Source organism: Narcine bancroftii, unplaced genomic scaffold (genome assembly GCF_036971445.1).
Source record: "Narcine bancroftii isolate sNarBan1 unplaced genomic scaffold, sNarBan1.hap1 Scaffold_121, whole genome shotgun sequence".
Classification (NCBI taxonomy): domain Eukaryota; kingdom Metazoa; phylum Chordata; class Chondrichthyes; order Torpediniformes; family Narcinidae; genus Narcine; species Narcine bancroftii.
Genome location: NW_027211856.1, coordinates 444519 through 464830, shown reverse-complemented (window position 1 = coordinate 464830; position 20312 = coordinate 444519). Strand labels below are relative to the sequence as shown.

The 20312-nt window shown below is 49.5% G+C and overlaps 1 long non-coding RNA gene across 1 annotated transcript in view; it reads left to right on the top strand.

The window, feature by feature from the left end:
- Positions 1–13261: 13261 nt before the first annotated feature.
- LOC138750350 (uncharacterized) overlaps positions 13262–20312 on the top strand; it is a 43396-nt gene continuing 36345 nt past the window's right edge. The window contains exon 1 of the long non-coding RNA XR_011349276.1: positions 13262–13354. This is a non-coding gene — a long non-coding RNA (uncharacterized lncRNA). The remainder of the gene's footprint in view (positions 13355–20312) is intronic.

The following is a 20312-nucleotide window of genomic DNA, read 5'->3' as shown; positions in this document are numbered from 1 at the left end:
TTCAAACCACTCACAACTCTCTGCATAAAAAAAAATCTCCCCTCACCTGAAGCGGATGCTCTCTGGGATTTGCACCTGATACTTTCGGAAAATTTGCTGGCTGTTCATTCCATCTAAGCCCCCCACAATCTTATTTAGAATAAGTTATTAAGCTGTGGAAGGGGCAAGTTGGGAGAGGGAGGAGGGGAGAGAACTGGTGTGGGAGGGGTGAGAGCTGGTGCGGAGGGGACAAGGCCGTGTTGGGGAGAGGGATCAGGACCGCATTGAGGTGGTGAACGGGCAGACACTACCTGCCGAAATAAAGGAGCAATAAGAAGGCTATCTCGGGATCTGCCAGCATCTTCTGGGGCTTGATGTCTTAATGGCAAACCCCCTGAGGATGGATGTAGGCCAGGCTCTGCTACAGCTGGTACATGAACATCTGGCAACACAACGATATAACATGACCCACTCTGCCTCCACACTGGCCGGGTCTGGATCCTAAGGGTAAGGGGAGGTGGGTGAAGGGCCCCTCCCTGCCAATCAACATCCATCCTCATCATCCTCTCCACCCCTCTCCCCTCACTACGCTTTCTTTCCTCACCAATACCCATTGAGACCCTCATGCACCCTTCATCGATATCCAGTCCCCAGTGAGACTCAGCCAGTAAACTCCTTCATATCCTCCAACCCCACCATCCAAGCTTGCCCCAGTGGACAACTTGACCACCCAGACCCACAACCACCTTGATGTAGATCATGGGAATGGGCTGCTTGGCCTTGTTGAAGTGCTGGGCCATGCAGTGAACCGTCTCAGGAACATAGTCCAGACCCAGATTCAAATAAACCTCCTCTTTCTCTTGGACACAATACAAACATGTCAGCTGGATTTACCCTCCAACACCCAGCGCCTCTCCCAACAGGAGTGCCAGCCCCTCCTGCTCTCTGTAGGCCTGATGCCCCCAGTGCTCAACATAACGTGGCATGAATCCAAGGGCTCAGCGAGCAGAGCGTCAACAGGCCGTAGTGGACCCGTCCGCTGCCCCATCATTCGGCTTCTGGTGAGACTGCAGAAAATGGGCAGCTCTGACCGCCCTCCCTCGTGAAGCAAGGATTCGCCGGGAGAGAAAAACCATTGACGTTTCGAGATGAGAAATGTTTGCAGTCGGGTGTTGGCTGGGGTCGAACATGTGGAGGCTGAGTTGTTGGGAAAATTCAGAGCAGGCGTTGATTTGGAAGGGCACCAAAAGGTTCTGGGGAAGTGAGTTATGGGGGAAAATACATTCGTGAAATGATTTGTGGAAACAGACTGGAGGGGCTAAGTGGCCGAATTTGGCGACCTTGTCTTGTGGTCTTGGCTGCTGCTGTCTGGAGTTGAAATGGCAAGAGGTCATGAGTTAATGGGTGAGGAGCAGGGCAGCCAGCGTCAAAGAGTCGGCACTGGTCAGAGGGGCAGGATGGAGGCAACAGAGAGGCTGCAGCAAGACAGATCGATTGAAGGAATGGGGAAGGTAGCAGCAAATGATATGCATCAGAGTGGGGGTGGGGTGGGTGCAGGTGGATCTTACCTTGACTACAGTGGAGTAGAAGTTGAGAAGAGGGACGATGATGGTGTGATCCAACTTTCGCACGATATGCAGTTTGCGGTTCTATGGCGAGAGAGGAACATCAGCAAGGCTGGGCGATGGGTCGGGGCCCTGAGGGGCGACTTGTCCAAGTTGAGGGGGGAGGCGGGGAGGAGATTCGTCAAGAGGTCAGAGGTGGGGAACTCCTAGGGAGGCCGAAGTGGGGGACTTTTCGAGAGTCAGTGGGGGGGACTTTTCGTGTCGCTGGAGTGGGGACTCGTCAGGGGGTTCAATGAAGTATCATTTCAGTTTTTATGATTGTTTTCCCAGCTTCTACTAAACAATGAATTTGCAGAAAATCTCTGATATTTGCCAGGTGTGTGTGTGTGTGTGTGTGTGTGCGTGTGTGTGGGGGGGGGGTGGGGGGTTGTGTGTGGGGATGGGGGGACTGTTGTTGGTTTGTGTGACTTTCTCTGTTTCCAAACCCCATGGCTGCCTTGGTCTCTGTCAGATGCTCCTCTTTCCACCCACCCTTCAAAAATGTGTTTGGGGTGTTGTTTGTCAATTGGGTGTAATTCTGTGAAACGGGCTCATGTGTCGCAAGGGCCTGTGAACGTGATGTAGGCCTAAAGTTAAATATCAGGGTGTTCAATTTCCACACAACTGCTCCTCCCCCTCACCTTGAATCTCTTATCCTGCAAGATCTTCTTGATGGCAATCAGCTCTCCGGAGTCCACCAGCCTTGCCTGGTACACCACACCGAAAGATCCATTGTCGATGATTTTAACATCTGTGCAGGACACCACCTTGGGGACGTTGGGTCCATGACCCGGTGTGGCCACCTCTGTTGTGACCTTATTGCCATGTCCTCTGGGGCAGAAGCAGCAGCATTTACACACCCAGAGGGTACACAACAGGTCATTTATCCCAACCCAGCCTTGCTGTACAAGTTAGTCTCTACCCCTCCCTCTAACTCCCTTCTAAGGGTCACCTAAATGTCAGAATTGATCCTCTGGTGGTTCGTTCCAGCCTCTAAGTAGAAATATTGCCATCCCAGGTCCCTCTTTGATCACTCTCCTCAGACTGAGGCCAGTTCTGCAGACGTTCACTTTGTCTACAACCCTCCCTCCATGAGAGGATCGGGACATCCTTGACCTTCAGCACATCCCGGGGAGATGAACCACTCTGAACCCCACCACGGGTTTAGCAGAAGCCCTCCACATTCCCAGAAGCTCAGCAACACCGTGATCTTCCATGATGCAAGCGAGATCTCATCGCCTGAGGGAGCAGGTGGTGCGGAGAGAGCCTCACTCTTCACCGGTCAACTCTGCTAGGTCCGCCGCAGCAGAAACACTTTCTAGCACCTTGATCCAGGTCCACTGGGGGAAAGAATCCTATCCCGGTTGGGGGGGTGTGGGGGTGTATGCAAGGGTGGAAGGGATCTTGTAACCCGGGGGGGGGGGGGGGCGCGGGTAGAGGTGCGGTCCTGTCTCTCAGTGGACAGATCCCATTCCAGGTGGAGGGGGAGCTCTGTCCCATTTCTGTTGAAAGGTCTACCTTCCATCCCCCTCGCAACTTTTATTCTCAGACACCTCACACTCTCCCCTTCCCCGATTCCTCTACCACACTCTCATCCCCCACCCAACACCACCCCCATGGTTTCCCCAGTGCCTTCCATCCCCTCGCACCCCATCCCCCCAGCTCAACCCTATGTCCCCTACCTCTGATCCAATCTCCCTTGACATTAGCCTGTGGTGCAACCCCGTTCCTTCGTTCTCCCCTCCACTCCTACAGACCCCATCCCTGTATCCCCTCACATGCCATTGTTCTCCCCTCCCCAGTCCCCTCCAGCTGCCTCATAAAGTGCCCTGCACTCAGGATGGGGAGAGGGGATTAAATGCAGCCTCCATTCTCTCCGCCCACTCTGGGTGAAGGATGGTGCCAGAGGAGGCTCTGTCCCAGTAGGGGAGCCTGTAACAGGCTCTTTATCTCACCCATGGGCGCAGGGTGCTTCCAAACACAACCCTGTTGATCAGAGGGTCTCTGAGATGAGACAGTGTCCTACTCCGACATGCAGGCCAGAATCCCCTTCCAGGAGAGTCATCTTTCTCGTGTTGCTGTGCCATGGCACGACTCAGCTATGGCTGCCCCATGCAGTGACATCATCACCCCCTCTGTGTCATCATCTCCCCCCTCTGTGACACCTCCCCTCTCTGTGACACCACTAGTGTAATGGGCAGGGACATCCAACCATTTAAATCCTCCTCAATTTCCCCAAGCAAGGGGAGAATAATTGATCTGGTCTAAATTACTCGTTGTTATCTATTCTAACTCCTAGATATTTGATTCCATTTTGCCTCCACATTTGTTGACTATTTTCTTGACATTGGCTCTAATCCCCCTTCCTAAGTGACATGATTTTGCACATATCCCAAAAGAACTTATACCCAGAGATCTCCCCATAGTCCTCCAGGGTGGAGCACAACTTGGGCAATGAGTGTGTCAGGTCTGTCAGATTTATCAGAACAACTTCTGCAAATAAATTGATTTCATGCTCTTCCTGGCCTATACTGAAACCTTTAATGTCTGGATCCTGGCAAATGGCCGCGGCTAATCGCTCCATGGCCAGTACAAACTCACTCACTGGGGGTGTGGGGGAGGGGGTGTCTCACCTTGATTGGCATGCCTGTTGACTACCTCTGTCCCTCTCATCTCGACATCAGTGGCTCAGGTTGGGGGAGTCTGCGCTGCCTCCTGCAGTGCACAGCAGCACTGCTGGACCACCTTTATCTCCTTATTTTCCTGGGCCCTCTCTAAATCTTTCCTTTCTATGATCTCACATTGGTTTCTCAGGAGAAATACTGGCAGCCAAAAGGCACCCTCTGGTTCCCCTTAGATTTTGGGAACCCCGACTTCTTGAAGTGGGACAACACGTGGTGACCTATTTTCTAAAGATGTGGATCCAGGAGCTTGGACCAGTCTACCAGTTTGCCGTGGTCCGCCAGCATGCTTGCCAAGCTCCCCAACCCTGCACTCTCGTCAGTAGACACGCAGATCTTGTTCTCCCTGCCTGCACTTGATTTCCTGCCCCGATCCAAAGCATCTCCACTGCAGCTGTGTTCAGTCGGAGCTCGAAGGACCCTGCTCACTGCACCAATTATTATGTGTGTGAAACTGATTCAAGGAGTCCCAAGGGTGACGAATTTGAACACAGTTGTCTTTTATTGACACATGTAGTGCAGTCGCATGAGGAGTTAAAGACACACACAGAGAGAAACTCGCCGGGTTAATCGATACACTTGCAACCACTCGTGGATAGAAGACTTGACAATCAACTTGTCACATCTTTCTCTCTCTTTGGCTTGGCTTCACAGACGAAGATTTATGGAGGGGTAAATGTCCATGTCAGCTGCAGGCTCGTTTGTGGCTGACAAGTCCGATGCGGGACAGGCAGACACGGTTGCAGTGGTTGCAGGGGAAAATTGGTTGGTTGGGGTTGGGTGTTGGGTTTTTCCTCCTTTGTCTTTTGTCAGTGAGGTGGGCTCTGGTCTTCTTCAAAGGAGGTTGCTGCCCGCCGAACTGTGAGGCACCAAGATGCACGGTTTGAGGCGATATCAGCCCACTGGCGGTGGTCAATATGGCAGGCACCAAGAGATTTCTTTAGGCAGTCCTTGTACCTCTTCTTTGGTGCACCTCTGTAACGGTGGCCAGTGGAGAGCTCACCATATAACATGATCTTGGGAAGGCGATGGTCCTCCATTCTGGAGACGTGACCTACCCAGCGCAGTTGGATCTTCAGCAGAATGGATTCGATGCTGTCGGCCTCTGCCATCTCGAGTACTTCGATGTTAAGGATGAAGTCACTCCAATGAATGTTGAGGATGGAGCGGAGACAACACTGGTGAAAGCGTCCTAGGAGCCGTAGGTGATGCCGGTAGAGGACCCATGATTCAGAGCCGAACAGGAGTGTGGGTATGACAACGGCTCTCTATACGCTAATCTTTGTGAGGTTTTTCAGTTTGTTGTTTTTCCAGACTCTTTTGTGTAGTCTTCCAAAGGTGTTATTTGCCTTGGCGAGTCTGTTGTCTATCTCGTTGTCGATCCTTGCATCCGATGAAATGGTGCAGCCAAGATAGGTAAACTGGTTGACCGTTTTGAGTTTTGTGTGCCCGATGGAGATGTGGTAGTCATGGTGGGGAGCTGGCTGATGGAGGACCTCAGTTTTCTTCAGGCTGACTTCCAGGCCAAACATTTTGGCAGTTTCCGCAAAACAGGACATCAAGCGCTGAAGAGCTGGCTCTGAATGGGCAACTAAAGCGGCATCATTCCTCAACATGGTTATCCAACTGCACGAAAACCAACAAGGTCGGGTCAGATACAGCAATGAGCTCTCTGAACACTTCTCCGTTAACAATGGCGTGAAGCAAGGCTGCGTTCTCGCACTAACCCTCTTTTCAATCTTCTTCAGCATGATGCTAAACCAAGCCATGAAAGACCTCAACAATGAAGACGCTGTTTACATCCGGTACTGCACGGACGGCAGTCTCTTCAATCTGAGACGCCTGCAAGCTCACACCAAGACACAAGAGCAACTTGTCCATGAACTACTCTTTCCAGACGATGCCGAACTTGTCACATACGATACCTTGAACAGGTCATTCATTCACTCATTCATCTTGGATGCCTGTGGGTGGTAGGGGATATGCAGGTGGCCGCAAATACTTGGTACTACCTATCGGATGTTACCCGTTAGGGTATTCCACATATGGAGCACGCTTAAATGGTGCTTGGTCGGCCCGCTGGCAGGACATCCGAGTATGTGCTGAACATCATGAGAACATATCACTTTTTTTGGCAGGGGAGAGGCCTGATATAGTCAATTTATCAGACTTGGCCAGCACCCGAACCCCGGCGAATGCGGCCCTTGGTTTTACTTGCTGACAAATAGGGCATTTGGCCATCACAGTTCTTGCAACATCATGAGACCCCCAGATCCTCTGTCCATCATAGTGCCCCCATATGCCCACATTTATGATGCACCAATGCTGCCAAGGCTCCGGGGTCACTCTTCTTGGGGAAAATAGTGGCAGAGCATATTTGAGCAGCTCAGTCCACAGAGGCATCACGTCAGCTTCAGCGGTTTTCCTGGAGGTGTGTCCATCCACGTGGTGGACCCTGACTATTCTTTTGTTGTTCCACCTCTCAGAAGATCTGCCAGTGCTGTTGTCCTCAGAGCAGGCAGCCATGGATCTTCCTCCCTGTCTCCTGCCGCCGACCCAGCCCAGAAATCCTGTGGCACTGATTGGAAAAGAGGCTCCTGGGCCCGCCTGGTTGTCCCTTTTCAGATCAGTGCCACAGCTGCTACTTGGACAGTTGGCTCTCCCCTCCATTACATCCTCTTGTGTCAGTACTTTATCTGTGGTGGGCTGGAGCGCTGCCACCATACACCGCTGTTTTCCGCACCTCCACCAGCCGGAGCCGTCAGTAAACCAAGCTTTTTCCTGGTGTCCATCATCGAGGGTGTTGAATGGTTTGTCCCAGGCCATGGTGCCAGGCTCTTCTCTGGGTCATTCAGGTGGGAGGCTGTCACTTTCGGGCAGGAATGATCTGTTCTTGCAAGTGGCTCAGCCCTTTGCCCCGGCCTCTGTGCGGTCTGCCTTGTACCACTTCTTCAGTCTGCTGTGAGTGGCATTCGCAGATTTAACCCATCATATGATGGTGAGGTGTGCCTGGAGTGTGACTGTCTCTGCTGCCATCTGGTTCTCTGTGGTGAGCAGGCGAGCATCTGACACTCAAATGGGGAGTCGTGGGAGGCAGCTTCCAGAAAGCAATTGAACCAGAAGCTGTGTGGGACTCGGCGACCTTGCCTCTTTTGCTCGAGTCTCCACTAGGCCATTGTCTTCATGGCAGAGACGTCATTCAAAGGGTCTTCCAGTCTTGAGGGGTTGGGGGGTGCTTGTGGTCAGTGGCAGTGGTGTTCAACCGTGTTTTGCCATTAAGCCGTTTGTTGTTCAGGTCATCAATGAAACGTAGAGTTGTTTTTTCTGGGCAACAGATGGAGGGGCAGGGTGAGATGGGGAATATGTTGGCACCAGTAACCCAAAACACCCACAAAACTTTGTGCCTCAACTTGTTGGTGGGCACCGCAATGAGGATTTTGCTTTGAGCAACCATTGATATTTCTCTGCTGCCTGGATTCTCAGGAAAAGGACTGTTGGACTAGGACTCTGGACCTTTTCCAGGTGGTGCCTCCCTGGTGCCAGTGTCTAGGGTGTTGCTGCTGGTGTCCAAGACATCCTAAAGTGGGCCAGAGGTTGTGGTACATGGAGATAGCAATGAAATAGATAGGAAGAGGGAAGGGTTCCTGAAAAGTGGGTCCAGGGCGTTTGGTGAGAGCTGAAAAGAAATGCACAAAGGGAGTCATGTTGGGATGACTGTCTGGACCATGCGACAGTGAGAGCAGGAACAGAATGAGGTGGAGGATGAAGGTGTGGCCTGAAGGTGCGGGTTAAGAGCTCCTTGAGGGCATCCTATTTGCCTTGCTCGGGAGGCTGATGTCGGAAGTCGATGAGCCTTGCTGCCATGTCCTGATGAGCAAGATCATCATGGAGGAGTAATGGGTGTCATCAGCGGTGATCTCTTGGAGGTGAACTGGTCCTCGGCCTGTTTTCTGAAACCCACGTGTGGCTGCGACATCCAGAATGTTGACAGCTTCAACCAAACCATCTGAAGAGCCGCCTTGACCGTGATCTTCACGTCCAACTGAAGGGCTGGGTCCTGCTGAGGTCACCACTCTAGTAGGCGCGCTCCCGCAAACTCTGGAAAGAATGACATGCACCCAAGAAGTGGAAATGGAAGATAAGTTGCTTGAACAGGCAACTCCAGCCTCGGGTTGGAAGGCGATCCTCCCGTTGCTCATTGTTTCCCACCATGTGGGTTATCCCCTGGGATGAAGGGCATTGGCCCCAACGGGGTCTGCGCTGTCAGTGTGTTTGTCAGCTCTCTAGTGTAGTGGCTCGTGTCTCGGTTAACAGGCCACTCCAACTTGATATGTCAGAATAAAATGGAGCCCATATTTACCAAGGGTGGGTGTGGAAATTTACATGAAACCCTGACACTCCCTTTCACCTGAAGGCATCCGTTTATTCAATTTACTTTAAAGTAACAGACACTTCTGTTGAGGAGAGAAGGGGGAGGGGGTAGGATATTGGGGAAGGGGGTGGGGGGTGGTTTCTTTATTCTTTCTTTTATAGATGCCACACATTAGAAGAGCATTATTATTAATTGTGTGAATTTGTTGTGGTTTTAAGTTTATAAATATTTTTTTAAAATATTTTTTTGTGGGTGGCAGATAGGATCATGGGGACTCTCTCCCCCCCAACCCACCCACCCCAAATATCAATGGGATAAACCGGGTTCATTGTCAACGTCGTCGAGGATCCCTTCCACCTGCCCACAGCATTTGGCAGCTCGTCTCGTCAGGAAAGAGGTTGAGGAATATCGGAGCCAGTAGCACCAGGCCCAGAAACAGATTCTTCCTGCGAGCAGTGAGGATGGAGAATGATGGATGACCGGCTCAAAGACTCCATGACTCTGCTATTGATTAAACAGAATTTATTTCTTTTTTGGGAGGGACTGCACGTGTATCATTTGTCTCTCTGTGCGTAGGTCCGGTTGTGTGTTTGCAGAGGTTTCCACCATGAACACAGTTTCCTCGGGTTAAATTTGAACGGGTACAGAGGAGCTTTCCTGGATTGGAGAATGTATCTCATGAAACAAAGTTGACTGAGTTCGGGCTTTTCTCTTTTTCACCCCAAAATTAATTTTATTCTAAAATTATTGACCAAGAGGACAACTGTTCCATGTCTTTTCTCATCCTCGTGTTGCATGCCTATACTCCCTTCACTGCACACGTTCTCTCTTTAGCATCATTCCACCACTTTGACACCTTGTGGTTACTCCATGCACTCTGTGGTTGAAGGGGTTCCCCTTAGTCTCCGCCCCTCAAGACCCGGAGGATTAGAGTCCTTCCCGACAGTGCCCTCGTGTTGGCTGCACAAAGCCTCAGTGCATCTCTCAGCAACCTGGAATAGGCCGGTGGGCAGCGTTCCCTCACCCACATCTCCATGTGCTAAAAGACCAGCAGGTTAATGTCGAACAGTTATGCCCTTTGGACCTCGATGTTGTGCTGACCTATCAATTCCAAGCAAAATAAAAACTGGACCCGTCCTCCTTCATATCCCTCCATTCTTGCAATGGAGGGAGTGCAGAGGCGATTCACCAGGCTGATACCTGGAATGGCAGGAATGACTTATGAGGAAAGATTGTGCAAATTGGGATTGTACTCCCTGGAGTTTAGAAGATTGAGAGTGGATCTCATAGAGACATATAAAATTCTGGCAGGACTGGACAGAATGGATGCAGATGGGATGTTTCCAAGGATGGGAAAATCCAGAACCCGGGGCCATGGTTTGAGGATAATAGGCAAACCATTTAGGACCGAGATGAGGAGGAATTTCTTTACACATCACCCATTCCCTCTTGTTCATGTGCCCAACCAAATGCCTCTTAAATCGTGGCGATTTCACCACTATCCTGGCAGCGTGGGCCAGACCCCCACCACACTGTGCAAAAACCTGCCTCACTTCTCTCCTTTTCCCCTCTCATGTTCAATATAGGCATCAAAGTATTTTTACATCTCCCACGGGGGTGGGGGGGGAGTGTGGAAATAAGAAATCTACCTTCTCCAGGACTACAATAATTGGATAAATTTCAACCAGGTCATCACTCAGCTTCCAATGCTCCAGAGAAAACTATCCAAACTATCCTCTCCTCAGAGCCAATGCTCTAACCCAAGCAACCCCCGATAAACTCCTTTTGTCATGCAGCAACTAGAATTGCAGAAAACACTCAAAATGTGGCCAAAATAACACCAAAGTCCCTATATTTTTCAAGGCATTTGGACAAGTAACTGAGAAAAATTACATTTTAGACACATGGTATGTCAAGATCAGAAGGATTGGAGCATTATTGTTCAAGTGACACAACTTTAAAAAATAACATCTAACTTTATGAAGAATGTGATACAACAACAGGAAAAACGGGTGGAATCAGACACATTCTATGAGCATTGGGAAGCAAAGAAAAACGAATTGGTTTTCCATCTCTTCCAAAGCGACCCAATGACCCCGACAGGTCCTCACCGACCTGCGACCGTAGTACCACAATGGTCGCGTCCTGGGAGGGTGCCCACGATGGTCGCAAGTCGGGGTTTTGACCGCGTGTGAGGACCCCTGAAGTCTTAGAGCCTATTTTTAAAATCAAATGATTTGACAAACGAGAACAGAGACACAGGGCACAAAAGACCCAAAATGTACGGATTGACTTTGTGACTCAGGGTCCATTGGCTGGGGCAGCCATCTTAATTTCTGTACGCATGCGCCAGACGTCAGTTGGCGCTTGCGCAAACAGTTCGCTTCGTGGCCCTCAATCGGCACATGCGTATCTGCAAGATATGCGCGAACTCACCACGCATGCGCCAACTAGACTTGCCAATCACGTTCCCGCGCCCCCTCCCGCTGCAAGTAACCCCGCGGCCTCCAGCCTCGCCCAGCCGACGCCATCAGGCCTCGCACCGACGCCTCGGCTTCACCCAAACACCCCGCCGGTACCGGCCGCTCCCGGGTATGGCCCAGCGGGCTGCTGGTAGCCCGTTTACCCTGGACCATGCGGCTGTGGATCCCGGCGCCGCCGCCAACTTTTCCCGTTGGGCCAGCGGGGACGCGACGGACCCTGAGCAGACGATGCCGCCGCCAACGTCCCGCCTCCCCACAGCACGAGCCAATCAGCCCGCGAATCCGCCCATCAATCCAACCCGACTTCAGCGTCCAATCAAATAGCGGTCTCACCCAATCAGCCCATTGGCTCGCAAAACTGAATCAACCAATCAGCGAGCGATCGAGCGAACACACAGGTGAACCCAATCTGCATCGCAAGACAGAAAACAAAGGCAGTGGAAGGAGCAGGAGACCTTTCGGCCCTTCCACTTTCAACTACCCCAACAACTCAATCAAATCTTTGGGAAACACAGGATCACTTTGTCTTGGCTCCAGGATTCCTCTGATCTTAAGAAATACATTGTACCCCAACTGCAAGGGAGACTATTTATTATCAAACTTTCCTTTATATTTATTACTGCTTCCAATTTAATGGAGGACACAAGTGGTTGTGTCAACCAGCTGGACGGCCTCGGGGAACCTCATGGAGCAGGTAATTATGCTGAGAAGGTAACTCATCCCTTGGGAGGCCGGTAGTGACCCTACAATGTCATTGTAGATGTGGCTGAACCTATGTGGTGCTGGCTCGAATGTCTGGGGTGGTGCCTTCATGTATGTCTGCATTTTGGTCATCTGGCAAAGTGTACAGGCCTTGGCCCACTGACAACCTGTTTCTGAAGGCTCAGCAAGACAAACCTATTGACCACCATTTTGACAGTACTGATGGCCGGGTGCGTCAGGTTGTGCACCTCATCATAAAACTGCCATCTCCATGCTGTCGGCAGGATGAGGTGGGGTTTGCCATTGGAATGCCGCAGAGGAGCGTCTACTTACCAGGGTCGATGTTAACATCCTCCAGCCTGAGCCTGGACACTGCTGTCTTGCTTGCAAGGATCTCAGGGTCGTACTGCCGTCCCCTGCCGAGGGCTAAGTAGTCTATTCACTGGGACAGGGCCTGGTCAGACTTGATTGCGGGGGTGGGGCAGTGCGTCACCCACGATGTGTTGAATGTCTGTAGTGAACTCAGACTCATATGAGAGGAGTCGCTGCTGCTTGGCCAACCACAGGTCCAACACTTTATGGAAGGCAAAAGTTAATGGCTTCTAGTCCATGAAGACACTGAATTGTTTACCTTCCAAAAATACTTTAAGTGCCTGACTGCCAGGTACAGCACCAATTGCTCTCAGTCAAACACACTGTATTTGAGTTCAGGTGGCCAGAGGTGTCTGCTAAAGAAGGACAGAGGCTGCCATTCCCCTTCGATGAATTGCTCCAGTGCACCCTCTACTGCTGTGCTGGAAGCATCTACTGTGAGAGTGGTGGGTGTCTCTGGCCTGGCGTGTACCACAAGGGTTGTGTTGGCCAGTGCGTCCTTGGCCTTCTGGAACGCCTCCAAATCCTCATTGTCCCAGGTAATGTCTTTACCTTTCTCCGAATGATGTGGGCCACTACCGGTATGAATCGGTGATAAAAATTAATGGTACCAGTGAATTCTTGCAGCCCCTTCATTATGCGGGGTTTGGGGAAGCACTGAACATCCTCTACCTTTTCAAGCAGGATTTAGTTCCGTGCCTGTTGATTTGACCCCCAAGGAAGTCGAACGTTTCCAACCTGCACTGGCACTTAGCAAGGTTTATATAGTATGTCCAAATACCTCCAGCCAGGTGCACAGTCACATTCAATAGGGTAGAGAATTCCAAATATTTAATTTTCATTGAAGACATTTCTTAAAGTCTAAGCAGCCGATTGGTTATTGGGAAATTGTGACACTTGGTGAGCCTTTTAAATGCCCCTAAGATTTCAGCCTTCACCACCACTCCAGTTCTTGGGCTCGTCCCATGTCCCTGACCTGGTACGCATACATTGCATCCCCTCCCCTTGTCACCCTCCTGTTGCTCCACCCCGAGCCAGTGGTGAAAGTGGTTTCTGTCCCAACAGGTGTTGGGGACCTCAACCAGGGAGCAGACCCGGGAGATGAACCTCAACTGCATCTAATTCACATTCCCGCAGATCAACGCACGACCGTGGGCCAAGGTGAGTGACCCATTGGTGAACCGGAGCTCCGGGGGTGGTCTCCATCCTCTGGGTTCATCCCCAATACTGTCCCCTGTCACCTACCAGGCCCATCTCCAAACCCCCATCTCCCACCAGGCCCATCTCACACACCTCTGCCCTGGCTGGAGCAGTTTCCCTCTTCATGTGGGGGTCCAAAATGGATGGAGTGGGAAGGAGGTCCATGTACGTCACCAGACTATGGTGTTATGAGCCCAAAGGACCCCAAAACCCAGCAGCAATAGACATTCACCAGGACAAGTAGTTGCGCGAGTCAAGGGTTGATTCGGTGAGGCCGCTATTGGAGGAGACGCTGGGGTCGGGTTGGATTGATGGGTGGGTTCGCGGGCTGATTGGCTCTTGCTGTGAGGAGGCGGGACGTTGGCGGCGACGTCGTCTGCTCGGGGTCCGTCGCGTCGCCGCGGGCGCGAATGGGAGGAAGTTGGCGGAGGCGCCGGAACCTTCCTCAGCCGCGCGGTCCAGGGAAAACGGGCGACGAGCAGCCCGCTGGGCCCCACCCGGGAGTGGCCGGTACCGGCGGGGTGTTTGGGTGGAGCCGAGGCGTCGGTGCGAGGCCTGATGGCGCCGACAGGGCGAGGCCGGAGGCCGTGGGGTAACTGGCAGCGGGAAGGGGCGGGGGAGGGGCAAGAAGAAGTTTTGGAAGTCTGGTTGGCGCATGCGCGGTGGATTCGCGACTTGGAGTTGGGTTTGCGCATGTGCGGCTGATACGCACGTGCCGACTGACGGGCCACTCAGCAAAGCCACAAGTCGCGCATGCGCACTGAAATTAAGATGGCTTCCCCAACCGATGGACCCTGAGAAACTGAATCACAAAGTCAATCCGCACATTTTGGGTTTTACGTGTCCTGTGTCTCTGTTCACCTTTGAAAATCATTTGATTTTAAAAATAGGCTCTAAGACTTCAGGGTTCCTCGCACGGGGGCAAAACTCCGACGCGACCATTGTGGTATCTGACTGAACTTTTGAGTTCCATTGCGGTCGCAAGTCGGGAAGGACTTGGGGTCATTGGGTCGCTTAGGAAGGGATGGAAAACCAATCCATTTTTTTTTGCTTCCAAATGTTCATAGAATGTGTCTGATTCCATCCGTTGTTCCTGTTGTAGTATCACATTCTTCATAAAGTTAGATGATATTATTTTAAAAGTTGTGTCTTTTGAACAATAATGCTCCAATCCTTCTGATCCTGGCATACCATGTGTTTAAAATGTAATGTTTCTCAGTTACCTGTCCGAATAGCTTAAAAATATAGGTACTTTGGTGTTAAAAATACAGGGTAAATATTTCACCAATCCTTTTGAATTTATGATCTCTGGGATTTCTGGACATGTTTTCTATTTAGGTTAGTGTATCATGCAGACCTGTTTGGTTGCAGCAAGTAAGAAGTTATCGCCTTGTAGCATCCGCTGTGGCAGCGCTACCAAATAAAGAGACATCCACCCAAGGTGAGAGTAAACCAAAGACTGGCTTTACTGTTTTAAATTCCCCATGTGTGCTCGCTGGCCCACCCACTTCTGGTGACGTACTCCCTGACTTCCAGCTTTACGTCATTGTGTCATGGCGTCACTCTCCAACTGTCTGCCTCTACGTGGAAGTGTAGGGCTCCTCAGCCCATACATGGTGCTAGGTGCGGGCTCCTTCTTGGCAGTGAAGGGGAGTCCGTGCCATCTTGGACTATCCGAGTGTTGCAGAGATTTGGCCTCTTTTTGCTCACCTGGTCTCTTGGCATGCTACAATCTCAGTGTTTATAAGCGGGAAATTCTTTCAATGTTTCATTCAACTTTATTACAAAATTCTTCCTAGATTATCTGTGTACCATTGAAGGTTATGGGTTTTCTTGAACAGGGATCATGATTTTACTCATAATTTGGTGAGCCAATGGATGGGACATTTTTTGCTCATGCCCCATGAGAATCGAAATAAAAATGTAGTGACAAAATTAGGAAGGTTTGTTGACCCTTCTTTTTAAGCAGGATGTCATGATGATGTTCATCTTGCATATGATGTGTCAGTTCTTAATGGCAGCTGCCATATTGGCATTGTAAGGAGAGATGGGAAATGGGTCAGGTCCTTGGTGGTCCCAGTAATGCAACGTAGAAAGATGTCATGGGGCTGAATGTGGTTTAGGGAGGGAGAGGGTAGAGTATTAATTTTTAAGAAACGTATGTTGCCAGCCACCTATCAATATTTTTTGTCAAATAGAAACTCCTGCTGGTAGAACCCATTTCCTACTTTGAACATTCCCAATGTCATTATCCAAGCAGATATTGTTCAATCTCACTTCTCCTTCTTCCAAGTTATCTGGATGCAGGCAATTCTTCTGCTGTGCACAGAATTGAACGTTTCTAAATTTCACCAGGTTTTGGTGCTCAAAAGGTAAATGTTTCCCGCTCAGAAGGTTCTTGTAGGGTTTTTAAAGATTTGTTGTTCCAGGATTTCCACAACTGAGGTACCTTCATTAGTCATCTCAATATCTGGATGATGAAACTTGCCCCATCAGGATTTTCCAGATGGTAACTTATTTTTGCAAGCTACTACATAGTTCTATTCCTCTTATTCCAAACAACAGGAGTTCTTTCTTCTGCTCAAGCTGTTGTTAGATAAACAAAACCCACGTGTGACTTTCCTCTAAGCACCCTGCAGAAAAGTACTTGTAGCCATCCTGGCTCCATTTCCAAACAATGGTCATTCATTTTATGACATCAGTTCGACTAACACCAACTTGTGAATGTGAATAACTTTCTCCAGAGATCTTCAATATTTCTTCAGTCTTTCAAATAAAATGTTTTATAATGTATGTTTGTGTATGTATGTAACCTACTCTAAATCTTACCAAAATCCCAAATATTACCAAATTCTCCAAATATATTTATCCATTACAATATCGCGTAAGGTGCATTTAAGAGACTCTAAGACAGGTTTACATGGGTGAAAGAAAAACAGGGTTGTAGCGGACGCAATGCCACCGTCAGTTCACAGACTTACCTGACACGTCACAGGCTAACAGTGCTGGGCACCAAAGTACAGTGAGTGGATCAGATGAAGCCCCTGCCTAAAGGCACGGGGAACAAATGGCTGGTAGCTTTAACCTGCTGGTCCTCTGGACCAGGTGTTCACTAATGTTCTCATTGAGAGGCAGGGAATAAAAGGTCTGTATGTCTGCAATAAACCAGTCTTGAGTTGACTACCTTTGTATGTGTTTTCCTTTATTTAGTAGCATCTACCGCAGTAGCTGCTACAGGGTTTTTTTTTTGTTAATAATATCAAGATCAACAAAACATCGTGGGCCAAAGGGCTTGTACTGGGCTGTAATATTCTGTTATTTCTGTTATTGCTTGATTTGAATATCTGTTGTAAACACTGTGAGACTTCAATAATGTAGCAAATTTGGACAGCAACATTGCAGTCAGAAATTTGTATCTCCTGGTTGACTTGAGTTTTTTACCTTTTTACACAATGCTTTATAGTTCTGGTCAGTAAGAAAATAAATATTGTGCATGTTGAATATGTCATTATGTCTGAAAGTAACACTGGAAAAGAGTCATTAACACCAAGGTAAATAGCACCCTGTAGTGGGTGGTGCAGTTTCCTGATGGGCACAAGTTATCCCTCAGTGGCTACAGTGATGTGAAACTGTGGGTAAATTATTTTGATTTATACATGGCAAAATTAGCTGTTGTTTGTTCCAATTTCAGGTAGATGAGGTTGCAAAGAGGGTAAGGATAGAAAATAGTTGGGGAACAAAACTGGGGCTTGCATTTGATGGTGTGAAAGTCAAAATGGAAACTCAGAATAAGGCTAATCTGATTAAGCAAGCCACTGGCTCTTATACTTCCACCAGAAGTGAATTGAATTTTGAGGCATTTACGGTGGGTAATTTCAAAGTCTGTTGATTGTAAGAATAAATTAAGAGACCTTTTGCCCCTGGCTGTGCTGAAAGATTGTTTTGTTTATTAACTAAATCTTTCTGAGAGGGAGAATAGACTGAAGCTACTTTACTACTCGTTGTTGATGAATCTTGCAGTAGGATCTTTCAACTAATTACAGACTCCTAATTCCTCCCCCTCCTCGGTCATTTTCTCCTGCAATCTACATCATTTACCACCATCGAGGGATTCTCATGCAGGGTAAAGTTTCAAAATCACCTCCTCCAACCATGTCTGTTCTCTCTGTGGCAGGAAACCCAATGCAGAGTAAATGACAGATTGGCTGAGCACCTCCAATTTGATCACAATGGCCATCTTGGCTCATGGTCACAAGCTGTTTTAAGTTCCATTCCATTCCCACACTGACCTTTGTCTTCTGCCTCCTCCATTGTCAGGGTGAGATCAAATCCAGAGGAACCATCTCTTATTGCATTTGTGACTCGATAGTATGCATATGGAATTTTCCAAAATCATGTAACCTGTCCACCACCTCCCCCCTCCACAGGTTTCACTCTCTCTCCTGCTGATTCGCCCACTTCCCCTCGTATTCTCCCTTCCAAACCGATAACTTTTAAATGTGGGCAGAGAAATGGCAGATGGAGTTTAATCTGGACAAGTGCCTTGCTCTTCGAGAGGACTTGTCATACTGTTGCAAAGAGGGATCTTGGGGTACAAGCGTGAGCTCCTTGAAAGTGGCAACACAAGTGTAGGGTGTTAAAGAAAGTATTCTTCATTGAGCAGGGCATTAAGTATTAAATGTGATTAGGCCACATTTTGAATGTTTTCTGCAATTCTAGTTGCTGCAGCTCAGACGGCAAAGTCCTCCTCAGCGACAAGATCTCCATCCTCAACCGATGGTCAGAACACTTCCAATCTCTTTTCAGTGCCAACCGCTCAGTCCAAGATTCCGCCCTGCTCCAGCTCCCTCAACAGCCCCTAAGGCTAGAGCTGGAAGAGGTCCTCACCCTGGATAAGACATATAAGGCAATCGAACAACTGAAAAGTGGCAAAGCAGCAGGTATGGATGGAATCCCCCCAGAGGTCTGGAAGGCTGGCGGCAAAACTCTGCATGCCAAACTGCATGAGTTTTTCAAGCTTTGTTGGGACCAAGGAAAACTGCCTCAGGATCTTCGTGATGCCACCATCATCACCCTGTACAAAAACAAAGGCGAGAAATCAGACTGCTCAAACTACAGGGGAATCACGTTGCTCTCCATTGCAGGCAAAATCTTCGCTAGGATTCTACTAAATAGAATAATACCTAGTGTCGCCGAGAATATTCTCCCAGAATCACAGTGCGGCTTTCGCACAAACAGAGGAACTACTGACATGGTCTTTGCCCTCAGACAGCTCCAAGAAAAGTGCAGAGAACAAAACAAAGGACTCTACATCACCTTTGTTGACCTCACCAAAGCCTTCGACACCGTGAGCAGGAAAGGGCTTTGGCAAATACTAGAGCGCATCGGATGTCCCCCAAAGTTCCTCAACATGATTATCCAACTGCACGAAAACCAACAAGGTCGGGTCAGATACAGCAATGAGCTCTCTGAACCCTTCTCCATTAACAATGGCGTGAAGCAAGGCTGTGTTCTCGCACCAACCCTCTTTTCAATCTTCTTCAGCATGATGCTGAATCAAGCAATGAAAGACCCCAACAATGAAGACGCTGTTTACATCCGGTACCGCACGGATGGCAGTCTCTTCAATCTGAGGCGCCTGCAAGCTCACACCAAGTCACAAGAGAAACTTGTCCGTGAACTACTCTTTGCAGACGATGCCGCTTTAGTTGCCCATTCAGAGCCAGCTCTTCAGCGCTTGACATCCTGCTTTGCGGAAACTGCCAAAATGTTTGGCCTGGAAGTCAGCCTAAAGAAAACTGAGGTCCTCCATCAGCCAGCTCCCCACCATGACTACCAGCCCCCCCACATCTCCATCGGGCACACAAAACTCAAAACGGTCAACCAGTTTACCTATCTCGGCTGCACCATTTCATCAGATGCAAGGATCGACAATGAGATAGACAACAGACTCGCCAAGGCAAATAGCGCCTTTGGAAGACTACACAAAAGAGTCTGGAAAAACAACCAACTGAAAAACCTCACAAAGATAAGCGTATACAGAGCCGTTGTCATACCCACACTCCTGTTCGGCTCCGAATCATGGGTCCTCTACCGGCATCACCTACGGCTCCTAGAACGCTTCCACCAGCGTTGTCTCCGCACAATCCTCAACATCCATTGGAGCGCTTTCATCCCTAACGTCGAAGTACTCATGATGGCAGAGGTCGACAGCATCGAGTCCACGCTGCTGAAGATCCAGCTGCGCTGGATGGGTCGCGTCTCCAGAATGGAGGACCATCGCCTTCCCAAGATCGTGTTATATGGCGAGCTCTCCACTGGCCACTGTGACAGAGATGCACCAAAGAAAAGGTACAAGGACTGCCTAAAGAAATCTCTTGGTGCCTGCCACATTGACCACCGCCAGTGGGCTGATATCGCCTCAAACCGTGCATCTTGGCGCCTCACAGTTTGGCGGGCAGCAACCTCCTTTGAAGAAGACTGCAGAGCCCACCTCACTGACAAAAGGCAAAGGAGGAAAAACCCAACACCCAACCCCAACCAACCAATTTTCCCCTTCAGCCGCTGCAACCGTGTCTGGTTGTCCTGCATCGGATTTATCAGCCACAAACGAGCCTGCAGCTGACCTGGACTTTTACCCCCTCCATAAATCTTCGTCCGCGAAGCCAAGCCAAAGAAAGAAGAAGTTGCTGCATGACAAAAGGAATTCATCTGGGGTTTGCTTGGGATAGAGCATTGGGTCTGAGGAGAAGTTGGACAAATTTGGATACTTTTCTTTGGAGCATTGGAGGCTGAGAGATGACCTGGTTGAAATTTATCCAATTATTGTAGTCCTGAAGAAGATAGATTTCTTTTTTCCCAGCCCCCGTGGGAGATGTAAAAATACTACGATCCTTATATTGAACATGAGAGGGGAAAA